Source organism: Sorex araneus, chromosome 1 (assembly GCF_027595985.1).
Source record: "Sorex araneus isolate mSorAra2 chromosome 1, mSorAra2.pri, whole genome shotgun sequence".
NCBI lineage: Eukaryota > Metazoa > Chordata > Mammalia > Eulipotyphla > Soricidae > Sorex > Sorex araneus.
In genome coordinates, this window is record NC_073302.1 from 106,460,300 (window position 1) to 106,479,861 (window position 19,562).

Genomic DNA, 19,562 nt, shown 5'->3' on the forward strand with positions numbered 1-19,562 from the left:
GTAGGGTGTTTGCCTTGCACGCAGCCGACCGGGGTTCAATTCCTCATTCCCTCTCGGAGAGCCCGGCAAGCTACCGAGAGTTTTCTGCCTGCACAGCAGAGCCCGGCAAGCTCCCTGTGTCATATTCAATATGTCCAAAACAGTAACAACAAGTCTCACAATGGAGACGTTACTGGTGCCTGCTTTAGCAAATCGATGAAGAACGGGACGACAGCGCTACAGTGCTACAGTCAGGTCATGCCAATACTGCATATTTAAAATATACATAGTTTCATTTTTCAGTGGTAATTTGAAATAATAAAGATGGCAAAAATTTTTATTTCAGGTGGCACAGGTAGTGGATAAGCCCATTGAATTCCAGGGAGCTTTAGAATAAAGGATAGTGGGACTGGAGAGATAGTACAGATTCAGGCTCTGTCCTGATGAGTGAATATGGTACCCACGCTCTGTTAGGAGTAAGCCCTGAATACTGCTGGGTGCGATTTCCATCCCTGACCCCACCTCCACCCCCACTGCAAAAGAGAATAGAATGAAATATATACCTAAAGATTTTCTTTTAAAAGGGCTGGAGAAATAGCACAGTGAGTGGGGCATTTGCCTTGCACGTGGCCAACCTGGGTTTGATTCCTCCATCCCTCTCAGAGAGCCCGGCAAGCTACCGAGACTATCCCGCCCGCACGGCAAAACCTGGCAAGCTACCTATGGCATATTCGATATGCCAAAAACAGTGACAAGTCTCACAATGGAGATGTTACTGGTGCCCGCTTGAGCAAACAGTGAGCAACGGGGATGACAGTAACAGTGACAGTGATATTTAAAAAAAAAAGAAAAAGATACTTGGGGCCTGGACAGAGAGTACAATGGGGAGTGTGCTTGCCTTGCATGCATCTGGCCAGGGTTTGATCATTGGCATCCCATATGGCCTCCTGGGAGTAATCCCTGGGCATAGAGTCAGAAGTCAGCCCTGAATGCAACTAGGTGTGGCCTCACAACCAAAAAAGGGGAAAAACATACTCATTGAGTGCTGAAAGTAGGTAAAAGGACAAACACGATAAACTTTTTGTACCTGTGGTGCAAGCTATAATGCCCTAAAGGGGAGAAGGGGGGAGAGAGAGAGAGAGAGAGAGAGAGAGAGAGAGAGAGAGAGAGAGAAAGAGTGACAGAGAGAGACAGACAGAGAGACAGAGACAGAGAGAGATAGACAGAGACAGAGACAGAGAGACAGAGACAGAGGAGAGGGAGAAAAGGAGAGAGAGGGAGAGAGAGAGAGAAGAGAGGAGGGAGAGAGAGAGGGAGAGAGAGAAGGAGAGAGGGAGAAAGGAATGGGAGAGAGAGAGGGAGAAAGAGGTGTTGGAACATTGTATAACTGAAACCCAATCATGAACAACTTTGTAACTGTAGCTCACCGTGATTCAATTTAAAAAAATGAAAGAAATACTCATTGAAGTTTTGATAGAATCTGTGTACATTTTCTCTGCTACAGATTTGTAATATCTGGTATAGGAGAGTGCCAAGAGTTTAAGCTTATGATTTTAACTTAAATATGAAAATGGATAATTATTTCAGCTGGATGATTTATTGGAAGTCATGTTAAACTTACACATGCTATTGGCACACTTAAGAAACCTTCAGAATCATTGAATTCTGGACTCCTTATAAATGTTTAAGGAATTAGGAAAGTCTTTCAGATAATTGCAAAAGTAGAAAAAGTCAAATGTCAAATTTATAAATAAAGTGTGAAGTGTTTCAAGGCAATAAATTAATTGAGCCTGAAAATGAGTTCAGATATCATTCAGGATTTATTAAAACTTGCTAGCCTTGAAACTGAACAGTAAAATTCCTTAAGAGCTTAGAGTAGATTTAAGTACATGACTTGTAAATTCAATCAATACAGTATTCATTTGAAAATGAAATCCACCTTGGCATTTGGTCACCATAAACTTTTTGTTTTCAAGCTCCGAGAATCAAGTCCAAATCCCCTGCAGTGCCTCCCAGACCCGGCTTTCTGGGGATTAGGTTTGGGGCTCCATCTGCTTCTCATGAGTCCTTTGCTCCTCGTAAATACACTCCAGCTAAGCACGTGAATTCCATGTATTTACTTCTTCCTGAACACACAGGATGCTTTCCTACCTGGTACCCTGTGTGGAGGACCCCTGCCCCGGCCTTCTTATCATTATCCTCAGCAGGATGTAGGCAGCATCTCTTCAGAAGAGAGGTCCTGGCAAGGTCACTGTCACTGTCACTGTCATCCCGTTGCTCATCGATTTGTTCAAGCGGGCACCAGTAACGTCTCTCATTGAGAGACTTATTGTTACTGTTTTTGGCATATCCAATATGCACGGGTAGCTTGCCAGGCTCTGCCGCGCAGGCTTGATACTCTTGGTAGCTGATACTCTTGGTAGCTTGCCAGGCTCTCCAAGAGGGGCGGAGGAATTGAACTCGGGTCGGCTGCATGAAAGGGGAACGCCCAACCACAAGGTCATCCTGTTTATTGTTTTTTTTTTTTTTTTGCTTTTTGGGTCACACCCAGCAATGCTCAGGGGTTACTCCTGGCTCTGCACTCAGGAATTACTCCTGGCGGTGCTTGGGGGACCATATGGGATGTCGGGGATCAAACCTGGGTCGGTTTGCATGCAAGGCAAACGCCCTACCCACTGTGCTATGGCTCTGGCCCTGTTTATTGTTTGTTAGTGGCCCTTGTCTTCAGCCTATTTACAAAGAACAGATTAGCCTATCTCTTTGAGATAACAATCACAGTATCTCTTTGTATGTGTGCTGGGGGGATGGAACCCAGGGTGCAATGCAAGACACCTGCTCTCCCACTGAGCTACATCCCTGACTCTTACATCATCTTCGTTTCAAATGATTTAAGTGGGTTTTGTTATTTATTTGATTTCTGTCATGCTTCCCTGTGTATTCACAAAATAAATGCGGCGCTCTCTTCTGTCATGTGCCTTTGGTGGTCAGGCCACTTTTCCACCTTGGAGGGCTGACGGCGATGGAGGAAAGAAGGAAAAAACAGGGGCTAGACCGGTTGGTGATCAACTGCTGTTTATTCTTCCTCTGCTTCCTTCTAGTCTCACTCACTCACCTCTCACTCACTTTCCATATTCTTCCTCCTCCCACCCCCACTCACTCTCACAGCCTAGTTACAGGGAACAATCACCAAAGGTTGGGGGTAGCAGTTCCACAGAGGTGAGGTAGCACAATCAAGTCAGTCGAGTCAATATGACAGATGCCCAAGAGGCAACGTTATTTGGAGTCAATTCACTCCAAGTATCAAAGGCATAGCATTAACCGTCTTCCTGTGTCTATACAGAAAGGTCATTGCTCTAAAGTAAACTACGCAAAGGACATAAGGGAAAGAGAAGAGCAGTATTTCACTTACAAAATCCAGAGTCCTTAGAAGGATTTGACCTTACAAGTCACAGGGTCTGATTTGGGGATATAAGTGACAGGGGAAGCAGAGCACAGAGGAGAGGTTAAAGATAAACACAGAGGAATGGGAGTGCCTTGGGAGCACTGTGATGGGTGTAAACCAATAGGCCTAAGCTCCCTGTGGCCAGGCAAAAAGGACAAACCAATGTTATCCTCCACTTCCCCAGTAGAATGCATTCTTTTTTTTTTTTTTTCCTTTTTGGGTCATGCCTGGCAATGCACAGGGGCTACTCCTGGCTCTGCACTTAGGAATTACTCCTGGCGGTGCTCAGGGGAACATATGGGATGCTGGGAATCAAACCCAGGTCGGCCGTGTGCAAGGCAAACACCCTATCCGTTGTGCTATCACTCCAGCCCCTAGAATTGCAAGTCTTTGTCTTGTTTGCAGCTGCCGTGTACATGTTTATTCAACAAATGATTGAGATGCACATTAGTATTTATAGCAAAAGTGGGCTTACACTTCCCTCTCTCTTCAGTAATTTCTTTTATCCACCTTACCATTACCGAACAGTATTTTTCCAAGTTAAATATGTATATCTCATCATCACTAAATACTTCATAATATTTCACTTTTTGGATGCATTATGGTTGGAAGAGTTTGAAATGCAACCATTTTGAATTTTAATAAAGTTTAATTGACCGTTCACTAAATGTATTGGGAGACAGAAAGAAAAAAAGCATGTTTTTAAAAAATAGTAGAATAAAAATAATGGGTCTAGTCGTAGAGTGGGTAAGGTTTAATCTCTGGCACCATACATGGTTCTCTAAACATTGCCAGGAATGATTTCTGAGCACGGAGTCAGGAGCAAGGCCCAAGAACACAGGGTGTGGCTCCTCCCCAATCCTTCCCCATCTCCCCAAATACTAGAACCTCTGACCTTATAACAGGTGTTCTACAGTAATATTGGATTCTTGAAACATATACACGCTTTTCACTGTTGTAAACTGATTTTTATCTAATAAGTTAATAAAAAACAATAGAACTCCAAATATCTCAAAGTCACTTATCATAAAAATCAGAATAAAGTGTGATAAGATCCTTTCCTTCCAAAGGACACTAGCGAAATTTGTCTTCATAGAACAGAGATGGCAATTGTCTGAGGGGGGAAAAACAGAATTTAAGAAATAACAGAATCATGTGAAAATAGAAAGAGCTGTACAAAGAAAATTTTAAAACTAAACGCACAATAGGAGAATTAAAATTCAAGTCAACATAAAATAGATGGAGGAAAATAAACCCGAGAAACCCTTAAGGAAAAAGACCCAAGGAAAATAGTGACATAAGAGAGTACAAATGCAGAAATCCAACACAAACATCATAGCGGTTAATCAGAATATATGAGAGAAAGGAAACAATTGATATTCCTGCTTATATATTCTTATTCTACTTTGGGTTAAATAACCAAAGAGAGATGCCTCCCAGAGAAACCTTGCTTAAATTTTTGAAGTAAAATAATAAAGAAAACATTATGCAAGCCTGTAATAGAAAAACTTTATTCTTCTATAGAATCTGAAGATCCAGAGAAGAGAAAATTGGTCCAATGTAGATAACTCTAAGACAGCTGCAGGGAAATCTGTGGGAAGAAATCATTTTATAGATTGACAAGTAGTTCTCTATAAAAGGGCTTCAGAAAGATGGTGTATGTGTGCAAAATCTGAAAACATAAACATAAAAAAGCCAAAAGCATGGGACTTAACCTTTTATTGGGAGGAGGTGGGGAAGGGAGCTTGTACTAGACCCAGCACGCCAGGTGGACCTGGGTCAGCTGCATGCCAGGCAAACACCTCACCTCTGGAATCGTCTCTCCAGATTGTATTTTTAAGTTAGAAATTGGACTGTTGAACCAGGAGCCTTACTATTATTTGTGCCCTTCAGAAGGGCACTTGGTAAAATTGGAGATTTCCTTGCCTTTTTTTTTTTTTGAGCTGCTTTTTCTCTATCAGGAAATGTGTTTCCCAAATTCACATCTTTCAACTTCCTGTTCAGATGAACTTGGTGACATACTTCTTAAGAAGCTCAGGCACTGGCTAACAATGCACCAGCTGACCACACAGGAGAAGAGTGTAAGAGAATTGCTAAAACAAGAGCCCCTTTGCCCTCACAAAAGTGGATTTACTAAAACTACACCATGGGCATTTTGTTACCAGGGAATTTAACAAATGTTGGCATCTTACATTAAATGAACGGAGCCGTTTAGAAAACCATCCAACCAATATTTTTGACCACCCAGGTCTTGGTCAAATAATGTTTCATTCTGGATCTGGGTGCATTACTGTAGTTATTCATTAACATCTGTTTATGGATTCTTCCGTGGTTTCATTAGCAGAAACACATAAAAATACTTCCAGGAAATTCACTTAAGTCTTGATATCTTGACAGATTGGGGCTATACAAACAAATGTCTATTTTCATGTACATAGCTTTAGCATGTACACGGAAAATTTGCATTTGGGGGGGCTACACCTAGTGGTACTTGGGAGCTACATTTGCTGTGGGGCAGTGTATGGCAGTGATTCAACCCAGATCTCTTGAGTAAAGCAGTCTTATAAATCTTTAGAACTCTCTCCCCATGACTAATTTCCCCCCTATTATGAACTATGTGTTGTGTGAGTGTGTGTGTGTGTGTGTGTGTGTGTGTGTGTGTGCGTGTGTGGTTCAGTACATAAAGTTTAAAGCTGTTTGAGCGCTTCTCATCTGAAACACCTTTTCATAACCTGACTTCCTACCTAGTTCTTACCCATTCTCCCCTTTGTAGCGAAGCCTTGGGAGGGTGGTTGAGATATGTCTGGACTCTTAATTTCTTTCCCCATTTAGGACTTAACCTCAAATCAGGATTGGCTGCTCCGGTTGAGATCTCCGGGGCACTCTGGAGTGGGTTGGACCAGTGCCTGCTCAAACAAAATCCAGGCAGCTGCTAGATAGATCCCACACTCCAAAGTTGCCCCTGTGCCTCTAGCCAGACTCCATCGTGTAGGGACTGAGTCTTACAGAGAAGTTAACTTGCTGAAATCTCAGGCACACGGGTCCCTGTGACTGAAGATTCCAAGCCCTCTCAGAATCAGGATGGGCTATCTCTCCCCTGCACCCTGTACTTCTGGAAACCCCAGCAGTCACGTACACACCCCAAAGCTTCTGCCCAGTTTAACTGCAGCTATACCCCCCAGTTAAAAATTCTGGATTTTGGGGGCTGGAGCAATAGCACAGCGGGTAGGGCGTTTGCCTTGCATGCAGCTGACCCGGGTTCAATTCCCAGCATCCCATATGGTTCCCTGAGCACTGCCAGGGGTAATTCCTAAGTGCAGAGCCAGGAGTGACCCCTGTGTGCTGCAGGGTGTGACCCAAAAAGCAAAAGAAAAGAAAAAGTAAAAATTCTGGATTTTCTGGAGGGACATCTCCAAACTCCACAACACTGATAATCCAGTGGAAGCACACCAGATTGGATGGAATGTAACATAGAAGGCAGCCAATCTCAGCTAGCAAAACGTGAGCACAGTAAGCTTCACTTGTAACAACATCTTTGGTAATTCCTCATACAAGGACTTAATGTCTCCATGGCGAGATACAACGATTTATACTAATTTTCTTGTAAGGAAAATTTTTTCATCATGTTGTTAGCAACTTATTTGTGATAAGCAATATAAAATAAATTACTGTGGGCCTGCTACAGAGGCAGGTTCAGGGGGGTTGGAAAATTGGGGACAATGATACAGGGAAGGTGACAGTGGTGGTGGGGTTGGTGTTAGAGTGTTGAATGCCTGTAACAAATTATCATGAACAGCTTTGTAAACCAGTGCTTAAATAAAGTGTAGGAAAAAATTCTTTCTTTTGTTCTTGGGTCATGCCTGGAGATGCACAGGGATTACTCCTGGCTCATGCACTCAGGAATGACCCCTGGCAGTGCTCAGGGGTCCATATGGGATGTGTGGGAATCGAACCCAGGTTGGCCGAGTGTAAGGCAAACGCCCTACCTGCCGTGCTACTGCTCCAGCCCTGAGAAAATTCTTTTTTACATATGTAGGCCTTATCTATTTCATGTACACTCCAAAATATATTGATACAGATTTTTTAAAAATTGATTCATTGTGAAGTACAGTAACAAAGCTTTCATGTTTGAGCTTCGATCATACAGTCATCCAACACCCATCCCTTTACCAGTGCACGTTTTCCACCACCAAAATCCTCAGTGTGCCCCCACCCCACCCCACCTCCCCCTGCCTGTGTGGCAGACAATTTGCACAATACTCTTTTCCTCTACTTTAGTTACCTTCGATATTTTGAGACCAGTCCCACCACCGCTCATACCTGCTGAAAAGGCAATGCTAGACAATGTGTTTTGTATTGCTTGTGATGGATACAATATAATCTCGTGGCTGCACACTCTAAGAATTCTAAAATTTTAATAACTAGGGTGTGAAGATATTGATGCAGCAAGTTAGCACAGAATTTTTGAAAAGTTTTATTAATGACAGGTAAGACATCATTACCATATGAAGTCCAAGTACAAAATAAAATTTAGTGCAATATATGTCACTGTCACTGTCATCCCATTGCTCATCGATTTGCTTGATGAGCACCAGTAACATCTCCATTGTGAGTCTTGTTACTGTTTTTGGCATATCGAATACACCCTGGGTAGCTTGCCAGGCTCTGCTGTGCAGGCGGAATGCTCTTGGTAGCTTGCCAGGCTCTCTGAGAGGGACGGAGGAATCAAACTCCGGTTGGCTGCATGCAAGGCTAACGCCCTACCCACTGTGCTATCACTCCAGCCCACAATATATGTATATATATATATAAATATATAACGATATACCTGATGTGTTATACATAAGTATTTATGTATATATACCTACATATATATGTATATATGTATATACATATATGTATATTATGTATATGTATGTATATGTGAAGGTTTAGGTTCATTGCTGAGGTCTCCAGTGATTGCTGAGTGACTCAAGTCACCAGCCCGCAGTCCCCCCACATCCTGTCAGCAGGCTGTGTGGCACATCAGTCTACTCCCCGTGCACAGTATCCCTTTAAGGCCCTACCTCTTTCCATTCTAGCTGGATTCCTTCTGTGGGTTCTCCTCCCCCCTCCCCCCACGGTCTCCTGGCTACAAGACCCCAGAGCCTGGTTCTGTGTTCTCCTCATCAACGCGCCCTTCCTCCCTTGGAGATGTCGTGCAGCCTCCATGTGTTAAGTGATTTGGAACTTGCTTCCTAGGATGACTGCCACAAAGTCACCACGAACTCAGTGATTTGAACACCACATAAATTATCCCCTCTCGGTGCTGGGGGCTCGGAGACCAAAATTCAGCAGGACGGAGTCGAGCAGTTCTCTAGGGGGGAATATATTTATGTGAATGATGAGGAAGAAATAAAATACCCCTATGAGACCAATCCCACCTCTGGCTCCGAGGACATCCACACAAGGAAACATGGTTTAAGAGCAAAGCTAAATTGGCTTCTTGTTCTCCCTCTTGCTTCTGTAGGAACCAAAGAATCTGAGTGTGGGTTTAGTCTGACGGGGGGCCCTCAACTTAACAGTCTGCCTCTAATTTCCTGCTGCCCTAGGAAACTGGTGACAGATTTTTATTTTTTTCTAAGTGACTTCCACTAGGTAATCTATTAGCTTATTTAAATATATATTATATAGAATGATAATATAAAATCTTATTTTATTTTTAAAATTTGAGACATGGTGATTCACAAAACTGCTCATGAGAGTTTTTCATGCATATAGTGTTCCCAACCCTCCCTCTCCACGGAGGGTCCACTTCCCTCCACGATTGTCTTGGGTCCTCTCCCAAACATCTCCCACCTGCGGTCAGCTCAGTTCTGTGTACATTCCTCTGTTGCTGTTGCCTTTGGCCATTTGTCATTCCCTTACTAAATTTCTTTCTATCCCATGCATGGGAGAGCTCATTTGGTGCCTGTCCCTCGCCTAAGTGATTTCCCTCAGCATGACATTCTACAGATCCATCCACGTAGCGTTGGATGATTTTGTCTTTTCTTACAGCTGAGCAGTGTTCCATTGTGTATATGTACCACAGTTTCTTTTATCCCGTCATGGGTTCTAGGACACTCCTGTGTGTTTCTAGAATTTGGCTATTGTGAATGGTGCTTGTGAACAGAGTTTTGGGGTCCTTGTGGAGAGGCCAAGACGAGGACTTGCTGGTTCCTGCAGAACTTTTCTATTTGACTCATTGTCTTCTAGGCTTACCACAGCTTTGCCTCGCAGTGGGTAGGACTGAGAATTCCAGTGGCATTTTCTTAGAATGGAAACCTAAACTTGAGAGAAGTAAGCTTGTCAGGTATAATAATAGTAGTGGGTAGAGTTGAATCAAAGATTTAGTGCAAGCCTGTGGATTTTCTGTCAATGACAATGCCTCTTCACATGAGGTGAAAACAGGTACTGAAACTATGTGTTCAAAGGGAATTTATTGTAAACCCATGTCAAAAACCACAGTTGGGGAAACTTTACTCTTTCCTCTTCAGGCACTAATCTTTAGGACTGATCATCTATCTATCAGAAATTTCCCCCTTTATTAGCAGAAGACTCTTGATTTTCTGCTTGAGTTTAAAAAGGGAGCTCTTCAAGGGATGTATGATGTAAATAAACAATACTCAAAGATGTATTGAGTTGAGAATACTGGGAAATTGATCTTTACTGTGTTTAATGAATTTTGGCAAGGTTTTCAAAATGGATATTAGAAATTATTTATAATGTTTACAGTTTAGGATAAGTCATGAAAGCTCATTAATTAATTCTACTGGGGCCCTGGATGGAGTGGGGGTGCCCTGTCTGCCCACTCTAGATGGAACTCCAGTGGCCACAGGTTTCCGGAAGCAAAACCCAGGTATGCGGGTTCAGGGACTAAGACTCCAGGTCACATGGTGTCAGCATAAACGGGCCATCCCTTCCCATCTCCCTGCCCACTTGGGGTGCTGGCTGTCACGCCCGACCTGCCTCTGGGCACCATCTCGGCGCCTGAACAGCCCTGTTCTAGAGACTCCCAAATGAATCTCAAAATGGATTGGCTCCCAACAGAGATGTCTCTGGACCACAACCATTTTCAATTTTAGAACTTCAGAAGCACACGGCTGCTTTTGTGGCCGCACAACCTCTCATTTATTCATAATAGGCAATAGAAAATAAATTACCTAGCACCTGCCTCTAGCAGGCAGGCTTGAATGGTGGTGGGAAATTTTGAAATAATGGTGTGGTGGGAAGGTGTAATGGTGGTGGGATTGGTGTTGAAATATTGAACGTAATCAATTAATGTGAACAACCTTATGAAAACAAAATTTAAATAAACAAAGCTCATTATTTACTCAGATTTTCTAAAGTGTCATATTTCAACCCTTTGAGGTTACAGAGATTAGGGATTTAGGATTACATTTTTCCCCGTGGTTAAGATTATAGACTTTGGGGTGAGCCTACCCTACCTTGAAACTCAACTATACTACACTATGAACAAGTCATGATCCGCCAATAGTTCACTTATTTCTCAGTCTTTTTGTCTGTAAAATGGGGACATTGCCAATGATACTCTTAATATTGTTAAGGAATAATTTTGGTACAATTAAAAGGTGTATTTGTCTGTCATATTCATCAGAGTTAGATTCTAGGATCCCACAAATATAAAAAGTCCACATATCTTGGGGTCCATTATGATCTCATATAAAATGGAACAGTATTAATTTTTTAATTTACTTTTTTTGTCATGCCAGGATGAAACCCGGTGACTCACACATATGAGGCAAGTGTCAACTGAACCACAAACCCAAACTTAGAGTAACATTTGCATATAATCTAGACACATATGTTATTCAAATCATCTCTGCACGATTGGCAATACCTAGCATAATGTAAATGCTATGTTGTTGATGTTATAATACGTTGTCTATGGAATAAAGAAAAACAGAATAGTGTTACTTGTTAGTACAGACACAACTTTATAGAACTGACTCCCTAGCCCTAATTTTCCATCCACAGTTGGTTGAGTTTGTGCCTGTGGAACCCAGAGATGCAGAGGACCGAGAGCCAGGACCAATGGTGCTGAATTCTTCCCTGCTTGGTACTCTCCCTCGTGCCTATGTTCACAAGAGATCTGCACACATGTGAGATTTGCAAAATAGCAGAGACTGTGCAAGAATCTGACATTCCAACGAAGAGTTCTAGTCAAAGACTGAACATAGGGCTGGAGCGATAGTACAGTGGGCAGGGCATTTGCCTTGCATGCGAGCCACCCGGGTTCGATTCCCAGCATCCCATATGGTTCCCCGAGCACCACCAGGAGTAATTCCTCAGTGCATTAGCCAGAAGTAACCCCTGTGTATCACCAGTGTGACCCAAAAAGAAAAAATAAAGAAAGAAAAGAAAGGACAAGAAAAGAAAAGAAAAGAAAAGAAAGGCCCTCAAAAGAAGGCACAAATTCTTAAAAAAAAAAAAGACTGAACACAACTGTTTGATGTCTTGGTCTGGAGGTTGGGTGACTTTTACAAAGTCCCAGAACCCTATTTTTTGGGGCTCTGCATACATGCATTTAGTGCAAATGGAAAATGAACTCAGACTGTTGGGTCTGGTGTGGAGCAGTGGAGACACCTAGAGCATGAGGCATGAGCTAAGCAGGTCGCTAGGCATCTCCTGGGCACTGAGAGGCCCATGGGAAACTCTTCTTTTCTTGGGGTGAGCAAGAGGATGGAAGAGGTTTGACATGAGTGAGTCTCATCCTCAGGGTGAGACAACCTCATTCATCCACGGCTGCAGCTCCATGCAATACCTGACTCCACAAGTTCCGAGTGCTTAGCCCTGTGCCATCTCTCGGATTCATGGTCCTGATTTTTTTCTGCAGGCTGCCCAGTCCCACCAACAGTCTGTTCCTTTCCTGCTTCCTTAGGCTCCTCGGGACATTCTGTCCTTTTTTTAAAAATATTTTTCATTGAGGTACTGTAATTTACAAAGTTATTCATAGCTCCCACCTTTACAATCAGCCAAGATCAAATTCCTTATGTATGGTTTACCCGACCTCAGATCTCAACCTCATCACACCAGTCTCAGACATCACTCCCACCTGGGCTCTGGGGCCATATGGGGTGCCAGGGACCGAACCTGGATCAGCCACATTGCAAGGCAAACGCAGTAACCCCTGTCCTATCAGTCTGGCTCCAGACATTCTGTCCTTTTTGTAGTGAAGTCTGAGGCTGGGAGAAGCTATCTTCTAGCCCTATTGGTCTTTGTTTCTCGTTCACCTTAAGTTGCTTTTCATCACAGACTCAGAGGCAGCAGCTATTCATTGTTCTCATGATGAGTCAAGAACTTTACTTTTTAACAGCTTCAGGGAGAACCTCAAACCTCTTGCCTATTTCTGGGTAGAACCCTTGTTCTAGGTTCTTTTGGAGGAGCTGCTCAAAGCCTACACTTGGACAGTCTTTTCTGTGTCTAAGGTCAACCGCAGAACCAAAATGTCACACACAGGTTGTTTCTTTGAAGGATAAAGACAGACAAGCTCAAGTGGGGGCAGGACACCCTCCAGGACTGGTGGCCTTCTCTGACCTTCCAGCCCTTGCATTTTTCTCATCACTTGTATCACTTGTAGTCCCGTTGATCTTCGATTTGCTCGAGCGGGCGCCAGTAACATCTCCATTTGTCCCTGTCGCGAGCTAGTGTAGCCCAATGATACCTGCTCGATCCAGGAACAGAAAGAGCCTCAAATCGTTCATTCAGAGATTTGACGAAGAAAAAATCTGACCATCTAGTTGGTGGGCGGCCACAAGGTCTTCTGACGTCCCGTGGAATCCAGTCTGTAACAGCTCTAGTCCAGCAGTCGTCTCTGAATCGTATTACATGTCAGGCCCATCTGATTTTTGACACCCTGGCAAACGAGACAGCATCCCTGATTTTTGACCATCGATGGAGGTCAGAACTCCAGATTCCTTCTCTCACTTGAGTGAGACATGATATTCCCAGCATAGCTCTTTCGATTCCTCTTTGAGATACCCTAATAGCATTCTCATCCTGCTTGTGTAGGGCCCAGGTCTCTGAGGCATATGTTAGTGCAGGAAGAATGGTGGAATCAAAAAGATATGCCCGGAGTCGGAGGTTCTTCGTTCTCTTAACCACCTCTTCGACGCTCTTGAATGCATTCCACGCTGCTCTCTTCCTCCTGCGCAGTTCTGGCATCAAGTCATTCCTCATGTTGATTTCTCGACCCAGGTACACATAGCTGCTGCATTCGGAGATGTTTGTTCCATTGAGAGCAAATGGAACGTCAGGGACCAGTTCGTTTTTCATAAACATCGTCTTGTTGAGATTCAGCTGCAATCTGACCTTTCCACACTTGCGGTCTAAGTCAGCCAGCATTTGTGCCGCTTGGCTAATTAATGTTTGGCATTTTTCTCATGGTCCCCATAATCTCTTTTTCTGGGGGGAGGATTCATTTTATCTTGTGAGTTTGTTCTTCTTCATCTGCTACCAACCAGCCAATGGTCTCCCTCATCTCTGAGAGTGCAGAAGACACTGGTTTGCTGACTTGGTTGGTTACTATGGTCCTGGCTCACTCACTTTGGGTGAGACCCTCACCCCTGCTCCAACAGCTGTCTCAGAAAAGGGGGATATTTGATCTAGAATGGGAAAGGGGGTGGGCAGGAGGGGACTTGGCAGGCATTGGTGCTCTTACTCCCTGCCATATTCCGGGGCCATTTAAGTCCCCCAATGAAGAATTTGAACAAAGATTAGATTCTGCACTGTGTTGGCATAAGCTCACCCTCCTGACTCTGCCAACAGGTGTGATATGCTCACCGGTCAGTTGTGCCATTGGTCTGCAGTGTGGGCACGCTGACCACCTGTCCTGGACTCTTCAAGGGTTTCCTTCCATTGTCACGTGGCTTTCTCTGCCTCAATAAAGCCATTGTCTCTGGCATTTCCAAATCTTAGAGACTGTGACAATACTGATTGATCTAGAATAGCTCTCTTGTCTGCCTTCTCTGCCTGAGGAGTGGAAAATCTCTGGAGGAAGATCATAGCAGACAGTTCATTTACTCACTTTACCCCAGCACATATATAAAGACTAGTACCAAAAGCAATGGAGGAATTGTAGCAGTAACTGAGGCCAGCCAACATCTAGCAGAGAATAAGAATGCCAGGGAATTAGAAGAATTGAGTGCTCTACAGGGAAATTAATGGGCACTTGTTTCTTTTATTTTTGCTCCGTAACAGGCAGTTCTCAGGGCTCACTCCTGGTGATGCTGAAGACAATATGTGTTGCCAGGGACCAAACCTGCCTTGCTGTATCTAAATGTCCTACCCACTCTGCTGTGTCTCTCCAGCCACTGGCGGGCACTCTTACCAGAGGGAATAGCTGGTGCTTTCATAGCTGGTGCTCATTCATTCACTCATTTGTGCAGTTTTCAAAACAAATTTGGTGACCTCTTATTATGTGTTAGGCACCGGTCTATATGCTACTAGCATACAGCGCTGATCAAATCTCTACTCCGTGGGATTTACATTAGAGAGAAGTTACAATGATATGGATGAGTCTTATGAGGATCGCAAGGTAAAGGGCTAGAAAGTGATAACAAAAGTGTTTGTTTGTGTTTTGGGTCATACTGGATGCTGGGCAAGGGCTACCCTGAATCTTGGGGTGTTTCGGTCTCCTGCATGCAAAATTGAGCCAGTTGAGCTATGATTCTTGGCTGTAACCCTCACATGTTGATGTGTGTGTGTGTGTGTGTGTGTGTGTGTGTGTGTCTCTGGGGAATGAAGTCAATAGATTCCACGTGCCGGGCAAGTGATGTCCCAGGAAACAAGCACTGATTTTTATCCTATGGCTTTGGCAGACCTTTCTGAATCAGTGTCCATCAGTCCGAGGCTTGCTGGGTGCAAGAGAGAAAATCCAATCACTGCTTGGACAGAGCATCCAGGCAGAAGGCCAGGGAATCAAAAATTCTGAGTCATGAGAGGTCGACACCCTGGGGGCTAGCACAGGCTTGGCAAGGAATCAGACGCACTGGAAGGGAGGAAAAGAGGCAGGTGGTTGATTGGAACAGAGCCTGGCACCTGCCAGGAGGGGCCTCCCGAGCACGGGAGGGAAATGAACGTCATTTAAAAATAAATATACTGATCGAGGCTTTGTGGGTCATAACACTGTACTGATGACTTTCCATGCATATAATCCTAACACACACCCACAGCCATTGTGACTGCCTCCCTCCCTCAAGGACCCCCAAGGTCACTCCATTTTGAAACCCTCTGTCCCAAACTCAATCCCGCTGATCAGTTCTGCCATTGTATAGCCACTGGCCCTTTGTTGCTGCCTTGCTGTGTCTGTTTAAGTCTCACATATGCGAGATCATTCTGTACCTGACCGTTTCCTTCTGACTCACTTCACGTTGTCTGGAAATGAATGATTCTAGTGATTCGGCTTTGAACTGGGAAGCAACTTTTGTTTATGATGTATGCTTTATTTAAGTAAATTCATTTTACTCAAATGAAAAAATTTTATTTTATTTATTTTTGGCTTAGGGACCACTTCTGGCAGTGCTCAGAGGATAATTTGGGGGTCCCAGCATGTGTTTCGGGCCTTTGAGCTATCTCTTCACCCTGATGGATGTTTCGTTTTCATGCTTTTATTTATTTTTTAAAAATTATTATATTTTTGGTTGAATCACCATGAATTACAAAGTTACAAAGATATTTATGATTGAGTCTCAGGCTTATATTGTTCAAACACCAGTCCCTTCACCAGTGCCCACCCCCCTCCACCTATGTCCCCAATTTCCCTCCTGCTGCCCTTCCCAACTGCCATCGTAGCAGGCACTTTCACCCTCCTGCATTGTTCCAGTGGCCCCTACCCTAACTTAGCATCCTTATCCCTGCCCCGGTACCAAGCTTCCTACTGAAGACCAGTCTTCTAGTCTTCTGCTCTTTGTTCCTGTTGCCATTGGACATTTGATGTTTCCCAAGGAGAGGTTTCTTTATATTCTACATACGAGAGAGATCATTCTGGGGCTATTCCTTTCTCTCTGGTGGACTTTGCTCAACATGACATGCTCCAGATCCACCCTTGTTGTAGCAAATCGCATGACTTTATCTTTTCTTAATGTTGTGTATGATTCCATCGTGTATGTGTGCCATAGTTTCTTTATTAAGTCATCTGTTTGTGGGCATCTGGGTTGTTTCCATATTTTAGCTATCGTATATAATGCTATAATGAGCATAGGAGTGCAGATGTCTTTTCTGATTTGTGTTCTGGGGTCCCTGGGCTATATTCCCAGCCCCTGATGTATGTTTTAAAAGTATCATCTCAGCTACTTGAAAAAGAGATGATATATTCTTGATCTGCTGCTGTTGATTTGAAGACACATTGTCTTTATTTATAGGCTTTCAAATACTAATTATGATCTATGAACCAGGAATAAGTTTTGTTCCTTTTTTTTAGCTTAAATTTTCTAAATTGTAATACCAAGGTGAAGGCAGATTTATTGGCTTAAAATAACTAAACCATGACAATGCTGTTAGGAAGCCCTGAGAGTATTTTTACAATAGCCAAGACTATCTGAACATAGAGAACAAAATGATATTATCCCTTACATAATCTCTCGTGCTTCAGTCAGCTCCTCTCAGTGAATGTTTATTGATTCTTTTGCTTGTGAAGATGTATAAGAAAGCCAAGTTCAGGGGCAGGAGAGTTAGTACAGGAGCACAGGAGCTAAGGCATTGCACTTCGTGTGGCTGCTTTGGCTCCTTCTGCTTTGATCCCTGATACCTCATATGGCCCCCTGAGCTTGCCAAGTGTCACTCCTGAGCACAGACCAGGGAACAGCCCTTGAGCAGCACAGGATGTGACCCACACCCACCAAAAGTCAGGGGCTTTCCTTATTATTTATCATCATAGTCATATTCCAGACTGGAACATAGCACAGCGGGTAAGGCGTTTGCTTTGCACATGGCCGACCTGGGTTCGATTCCTCTGTCTCTCTCAGAGAGCCCAGCAAGCTGCCGAGAGTATCCTGCACTCACGGCAGAGCCTGGCAAGCTAAGCATAGTGTGTTTGATATGCCAAGAACAGTAACAATAACTCTCACAATGGAGACGTTACTGGTGCCCGCTCTAGCAAATCGATGAACAACGGGACAACAGTGCTACAGTGCTACAGTGCTACAGTCATATTCCATTCAGCACATCATGATAAAAGGAATAATAGGAGAAAGAAGGACTATGCGGCATTTTCCCAGTGTCCACTCTAGTCTCATGCGACATACAGCTTGGACTAGTGCTGGTCATCTAGAGCTTTTTTTTTGTTTTGTTTTGAGCATGTTTTGATCATGTTGGTGGCATAGAATTAGAAAAATGATAAGAATACTTTTTTAAAATAAGCAAGCACTTTGTCAAAACTAAAGTGTTTATGGAAACTGACCATATTAAAGGTATTAATTAAGCAAATGTCCCTTCTTTTCTTTCCTTTGTTGTAGTTGAGATACCTAGGAGCACACAGACTCTCCTGTGCACACGTAGGGTTGCGGCATGTGGAAGCTTTGGCTGCAGTGTCTGGGGACACTTTGGGCGCTCAGCTCACCAGACGCCACACTCTGGGCTGCGGTGCTTTTCATAAAGCACGTTAGTTTTCACAAAGGCCTTGCTTATCACTTACCTTGGTTGTGGTATTTACTGGAGGGCCACATGTCTTATTTATTTCTTATTTATTTATTTATTTATTTATTTATTTCTTAAATTTTTTAAAATGATAATTATTTTTTAAGAGGATCACATACTTTTTTAATTTTTAAAAATTTTATTGAATCACCATGAGATAGTTACAAGCTTTCATGTTTGGGTTACAATCTCACAATGATCAAACACCCATCCCTCCACCAGTGCACATTCCCCACCACCAATATCCCCGGTATACCCTCCCCTTTCCCACCTTCCCCCTGCCTCCATGGAAGACAATATTCCCCATACTCTCTCTCTACTTTGGGGCATTATAGCTTGCAACGCAGACACTGAGAGGTCATCATGTTTGGTCCATTATCTACTTTCGGCATGCATCTACCATCCCAACTGGTTCCTCCAGCCATCATTTTCTTAGTGATCCCTTCTCTATTCCATCTGCCTTCTCCCCTCCGCTCATGAAGCAGGCTTCCAGCTATGGGGCAGTCCCCCTGGCCCTTGTATCTACTGTCCTTGGGTGTCAGCCTCATGTGATGTTATTTTATACTCCACAAATGAATGCAGTCCTTCTATGACTGTCCCTCTCTTTCTGACTCATTTTGTTTAGCATGGTACTCTCCATGTCTATCCATTTATAAGCAAATTTCATGACTTCATCTCTCCTAACAGCTGCATAGTATTCCATTGTGTAGATGGACCAAAGTTTCTTTAACCAGTCATCTGTTCTAGGGTACTCGGGCTGTTTCCATATTTTGGTTATTGGAGGGTCACATACTATAATTGTGCTCACACACACTTGGTTGACGTGAGCCAGGGATTACGCACTTTCTGTCGTGCAGAGGATTGCAAATGACAGGGCCCTGGGGTTACACTCGGTGATGGGAGTCGAGTGCCGAGAGCCTGATGCCTGCAAGGCAGTTACTCTCCTCTAAGCTCTCCCTGATCCCAGAGCAGCTGTGGTTGCCAGAAGCAATTAATTTTCGTGCAGCGAACTACTAAAGGAAGAGCTTTACTGTACAGAGAGTGACAATGGACCAGTCACAAGCAGCAAATCCATAAACAGCCAGGAAATCTCTTCTCATTGGGTGACGGATTTAAAATATTGCTCTGTTGAGTTATCAACTGTAGAAAACTGGACTGAAGTAAAGGTCAGTAAAATAATATATTCAACTGCTCACGGTGCACAAAACAATAGATTCAGTTTGCTGCTGGAAGGGTTGTTATGCGTGTGAGAGGTGTGAGGCTACACTCCCAAAATTCTATAGTATCGTGAGCCAAAGGTAAATTAATACAATTGAATTTCAAAAAGACACATGTAAATTTAAATAACATTTCTCATTCATTTAAGTTAGTTTAAATTAAAATGAATTTAAAATAGTACTTAGGGGCTAATCTGAGGGCGGAGATCACTCTTGACATGCTCTAATGTCATGCTTGACATGACATGTCT